This window comes from Lathyrus oleraceus, chromosome 5 (genome assembly GCF_024323335.1).
Source record: "Lathyrus oleraceus cultivar Zhongwan6 chromosome 5, CAAS_Psat_ZW6_1.0, whole genome shotgun sequence".
NCBI lineage: Eukaryota > Viridiplantae > Streptophyta > Magnoliopsida > Fabales > Fabaceae > Lathyrus > Lathyrus oleraceus.
Window position 1 is genome coordinate 622,526,002 of NC_066583.1, and position 5,668 is coordinate 622,531,669.

General features: G+C 31.9%; 3 pseudogenes; all 3 read right to left on the reverse strand.

The window, feature by feature from the left end:
- Positions 1–283: 283 nt before the first annotated feature.
- LOC127087204 (NAD(P)H-quinone oxidoreductase subunit H, chloroplastic-like) lies at positions 284–1,972 on the reverse strand (annotated as a pseudogene).
- LOC127087206 (protein TIC 214-like) lies at positions 1,304–2,634 on the reverse strand (annotated as a pseudogene).
- Positions 2,635–2,680: 46 nt separating this feature from the next.
- LOC127082505 (protein TIC 214-like) lies at positions 2,681–3,647 on the reverse strand (annotated as a pseudogene).
- Positions 3,648–5,668: the final 2,021 nt, after the last annotated feature.

A 5,668-nucleotide genomic window follows, 5' to 3' on the forward strand; every position in this document is an offset into this window, starting at 1 on the left:
CGTTTTGACCCGTGTGCGATAGCATATCAAATTGGCGCTGTTGCCGGGGACTCTTGTAGATCTTAACCATTATTATAGTCATAGGTCTTTTTTTTACCCTAACTTTCTTGGGTACGAGTCTTTTTGCGGTTTAGGAAAAAAAATCTATTTCTAAGAAAATCGTCTCAGATTATTGCGATTCTTTGCTGATTCACTAGGAAAAAATCAAGAATCAAAAGCCTCTATTATAGAATACATAATGGAAGACGCCCTAAAAAACCGAAATTCCTTATTTTTCTATTTTTTATTCAAAATCATTCCATTCTGGCTCCTTTTCTCTATCAAAGCAGCGAATTTCGAAATTTTCATAGGGCCCCCTGGAATTCCTTCCAAAGCCTGTTGAACTATTTTTATAGATTCCACCATTTCACCAATTCGAACTAAATGACGAGCTAATGAATCTCCTTCTTTTTGCCGTTGAACTTCCCGATCAAATTCCTCGTAACACTCATAATTATCAACTTCACTTAGATCCCATTGTATTCCAGAAGCCCGAAGCATCGGTCCTGATAACCCCCAATTTATAACTTCCTCTCTACCAACAACACCCACTCCTTCAACCCGTTCTAAAAAATGGGATTTCGCGTAATAAGTTTTTGATATTCAATAACCCTTGTTAAAAAATAATTGCAAAAATCAAAACATTTATCGATCCAACCATAAGGTAGATCAGCCGCTACTCCTCGAATACAAAAAAAATTATGCATCATTCTCATACCTGTCGCAGCTTCGAATAGATCATATATTAATTCTCTTTCTCTAAAAATATAGAAAAAGGGGGTTTGTGCACCAATATCTGCCATAAAAGGTCCCAACCATAGTAGATGAGAAGCTATACGACTTAACTCCAACATAATTACTCGTATATAGCTAGCTCTTTTAGGTACTTGAATATTTCCCCATTGTTCCGGTCCGTTTAGAGTTATTGCTTCTGTGAACATAGTAACTAAATAATCCCAACGTGTTACATAAGGCAGATATTGTATAATTGTTCGGTTTTCCGCTATTTTTTCCATACCTCTGTGTAAATAACCCAATATTGGTTCACAATCAATAACATCTTCACCATCAAGAGTAACAATAAGTCGAAGAACACCATGCATTGATGGGTGTTGAGGCCCCATATTTACTATCATGAGGTCTTTTCTTGTAGCTGGGATATTCATAGGTTTTTCCTCGATTCATTCTTCCATGAATCGTTCAAAAAAAAGTTCATCAAAATTCAGTATCTAATAAATCGAATAATTGAAAATGATTCTTGAAATTACCTAATTTGTGAATCCCAAATACCCAACCGACTTATTATATTTTTATAACGTATTTTTTTTTCTTTGACAAATACGACAATAGTCGTTGCCGTTTTCCCAGAATTAGACGTAAACCTCTTTGAGATAAATAGTCTTTTGGGTGTAATTCAAAATGTGAAGTAAGTCTTCGTATCTTATTAGTGAAGTTGAATACTTGAAATTCAACGGATCCCGGGTTTTTTTTTTTTTTTTGAAATAACAGAATTTTTTATCATAAAATAAAAGCTTTCCCCCCTCCTTTTTGGTAGATATTTTTATTGATCAGTAATAGTAATGACACTTCTTTTTTTGAATTTTTCTATAGATTTCTTTCTATCTATTCTATCTAATGGAGACATCATTGAATTCGTATCAATCCCACAATGCGTGTGGGCGTTTATTTTATTTAATATATATATATATATATATATATATATATATATATATATATATATATATATATATATATATATATATATAAATGTTCACATATCAGATATCAGATGAATATGTTACAAGAAATATTATGATAATGATAAACAGAACCAAAATCTAGATTTTCAATCAAATTTTCAATCGAGGATACATATGTATTCTTAATATACTGAAACGGCTTCCATTATGCGTATCAAACCAATAGCGGTTCATACAAGCTAAATCTTCAAATCGATAATTTGGCCAAAGAAAGAATTTTAAATTCTTTAGTTTTTTTGTATCGCTATCAAGATCCTTATTTTTAGTCAAAACTTCAGAAGAATTTTTTTTCTCCTTTATTGTGTTTCTATCCACAGTCTTTCTATTCCTAGAGTTCAAAGAAATTAGAATTCTCAATTCTTTACGGCGTCTAGGGGATAAAAGATTTTCGAGAATAAGGAAATCATAATTCTCAAGACGACTATTTTTTGAGTTTCTTTTCGAAATTTTTCGCTTGTGCTTCAATGCTATGCTTATGATTTGATATATAAAGATTTGTTCATAATTTTTTATAGAAACACGATTGGGTTCAATAAAAAACATTAGGTAGTCCCGCAATTCTGTTATGTCCCTGGCGTTTCCATAACAAAAGTCCGTGTTGGTGATACGCACCAAATTTTCTATATTTATATCCCCTTTTTTATAGCCACAATAGTGATTTTTTTTAGCTTTTTCAACTCAAGCAAGTAACCTTGTATGTTAAAATGCTGAAACATATCCTCTTTGATGCCACGCCCACAGTCCCCATAATAACCCAAATATTTGTTTATTAAATAATCACGTTCTTTAAATAGAGTCGACCTTTCTGTAATTATATTAGAACCACGATGGCGACGATGGGGACGAATCGTATAATACTTTGCGAGATATAAATTTAGATTTTATGTAATCTCGTATTCTTTCTTTTCTAACTCTAACTGCATTTTATCAGTAATGTTACTGTTTGTATAAAATGACATAAAAAAGAAATCTAGTGGTAAGATCCAAGGATTCTTCTTATATGCACTTACTTTTGAAAAAAAACCAAATCTTGGGGTCAATACTTTCTGATTCGTTATGGAATTCTTTTTTCTTTTTCCCATCCAATGAAAATACTTTCTATCCATATTTTTTTCCATATCTATACCATATTTTCCTATATAATTTTGGATAAAGCTATCGCCCATTATATCAAATAATTCTTTGATATTTTTAGGTGTGTTATAAGACTCTGATTTATATCCATAAATATAGGATCTTTTCTTATCCACATAATTTATATATTGATAGGAGAAAAGATCATATCCATATTTTTTTTTCATTTTTACTAAGTCGACTTCTGCTCCGTTTTCTAATTCTACGAAGTCCACTTGTTCTTTTTTGGAAAAAATTAATAGGGTTTTTTGAGATGAACCATATTCATCTAAATCCTTATTTTGAGCCACCCGTTGTTCATGGATTCTATTCCTCCACTTTTGTGGTACTAATCTCGACCATGCCCTCTGAGGTAAAGCATATTGATAATGAACCTTTAACCAATTTGTCCATTGATTCATTATAGAATCGGGACGATTCTTATCTCTTAATTTTGAATTTAATCTTCCTCCTTGTATTCTCAATAAATACTCCTTTATTTCATTGTTCATAAAAAAAAGATATTCCATGAGATTCAAAAATAGATCTTAACTTATATCCATTACTAACTTGGCTTTGAGATAATTTAAACAATACATAGGCTTGTGACAAAGAAGATACATCACAAGAATTCTCTGAATTCATATTCCAAGGTTTCTCTATAGTCGACATAAAGGGAATTATACTTTGATTTATTTTATAAACTTTTTGTTCATTTTTTTATATTGTAATTTTAAATGGATTTCTTTACAATTTTATTTGTTAATTCAAATAAATAACGAATAAATTTAATATAATTAAGATAACATTGTACAATGCTCGAAGTAAGGAAACCTTCTACGTGGTTAGTAGTAAGGATATGTATGTATAACCTTTCCATGAAAATTTGAAAAAAACAATAGGATTTACGGATTAATCGAACGTTTCTTCTTTGTAGAATTTGGAAACGATTTTTTTTAAATTCTAATATTTTAGCATCAGTTATAACCCCCTCGTTTTTTTCTTCTGTCATTTTTTCTATTTGTTTTAAGATCGTCTTTGTTTTAACATTAAGATCTTTTATCCTTTTTTCTGAATTTGTCCGATTAATATATTGAATTATATTGGGCGATTCCTCAATCATTGGATTAATTGGTGATTTTTTTGGATCTCACTCAATTCATTTTCTATTTGTTTTAATTCTTCTCCCATGATTGGAGACCTGTTTTTTCTTTCTTTTTGATTATCAAATTTTCGAAAAGACTTTTTCAAATCTTTTTTCAATTGTTTTGTTATTTGATTGAAAATAGGACCCAAAAATGCAAATGGGTTTGGGACATGCTCATCAGTGTACGCTTCGACTAGTGTTCCATAACCTGTTAAAAACAAGAAGTTTTTTCCCAAAGGCGGTTGTTTCAAGTACGCTTTTTGGAGTGTATCTTTTTTTTCCTTCAGTAGATCGTACCTTAGGTTTATTGTGCCAAGGTTTCAGAACAAAAGGGTGTAAGACCCTTATCTGAAGACCGCCCTAGAACCAGTCGATTGGCAATGTGTTGCTACCTGTTGGAACGCCTTGATAGGTGCATTTAACATAGATTTCTTTTCTCCAATCCCTAAAATCTTCTGACCATTCCGGATTTTGAAATAATAAGATACAAATTATATTTTTAGCGATTATCAATGAAGGTAATAGAATATATTTTCTAAATATTGATTGGAATAATATTACAAAATTTCTGATTACTAGACCATATAGAATGCTCTCCCAGGCCTCTTCGATTTTTTCAAGTCTGTTTTCAATCTCGTCTTTCTGGTCCTCTTTCCGTCTCTCTTCTTGCACTTTCTGAAACTGCAAAAATTCCGAATTATCAGTGCCAGGTTTCCTGAAATATTCTTTCACATATTGGACGATATCATCGAAAAGACCACCAAACGGGTAGTTGTCTACAAAAATTGGGGAATGGACATTTGCTTGAAAGAGTTTCAAAATGGCTATTTTACGCCTTTGACCGTGCACGGATCCTCTGATAATCTCTCGGTCGAAATCCATTTCCCATAGAAAATGCGGGATACGAAAGTACGTACTTGGGTCTATTGATGGATGCTTCCTCGAAAAATCTCGATTGTAAGCCTCATCCGTCTTAGAGAACAGTGTCTCACAACTGAAAACAATTTGCTCACCCGGTAATCGGCAACAAATCTGAGGATCCTTTGTGTGTATGGTAGGATCCATCCCTACCTCAATGTCGTCGATCAATTGGTATTCCCATCGAGGAACTTCTTTACTTATTTGCGTCGGAAAAAAAGTTTTTTTTTTCTTTCTTCGGAATACATTTTTCCTTGTTCATGTTCTAGAAATAAGTGAAGTGCGTCAAAATCCAAACTTGATACTGATTTTTCCGAAAATTTACTGATTAACTTAACAAAAAACCCAATTTTAGTTAATAATAATTTTCTATCAAATTGATCTATTTTCTGGTCAAATTCTGGAGAATTACTATTATTAGAAATAAGGAGACCATGAATCTTATTTACCAAAATGGAGTTTGTTGTGTCAGTTTCATTTGTAATAAATGGTCGAAGTGAAACGTTGTTTTGGATTTCTGCACGAAAGCCTCCATTCACGAAAGGATCATATATTTTAGGTAAGTATTTTCGTTTCTGCTTATCATCCGACAATCGCCTTCGAATGTCAAATACATCCGCATGATTAATTTTCTTCTTATCTTTCCTATCTATAATTTTTGCCTTTTGAAATAATTCATTGCTTAGTTGAT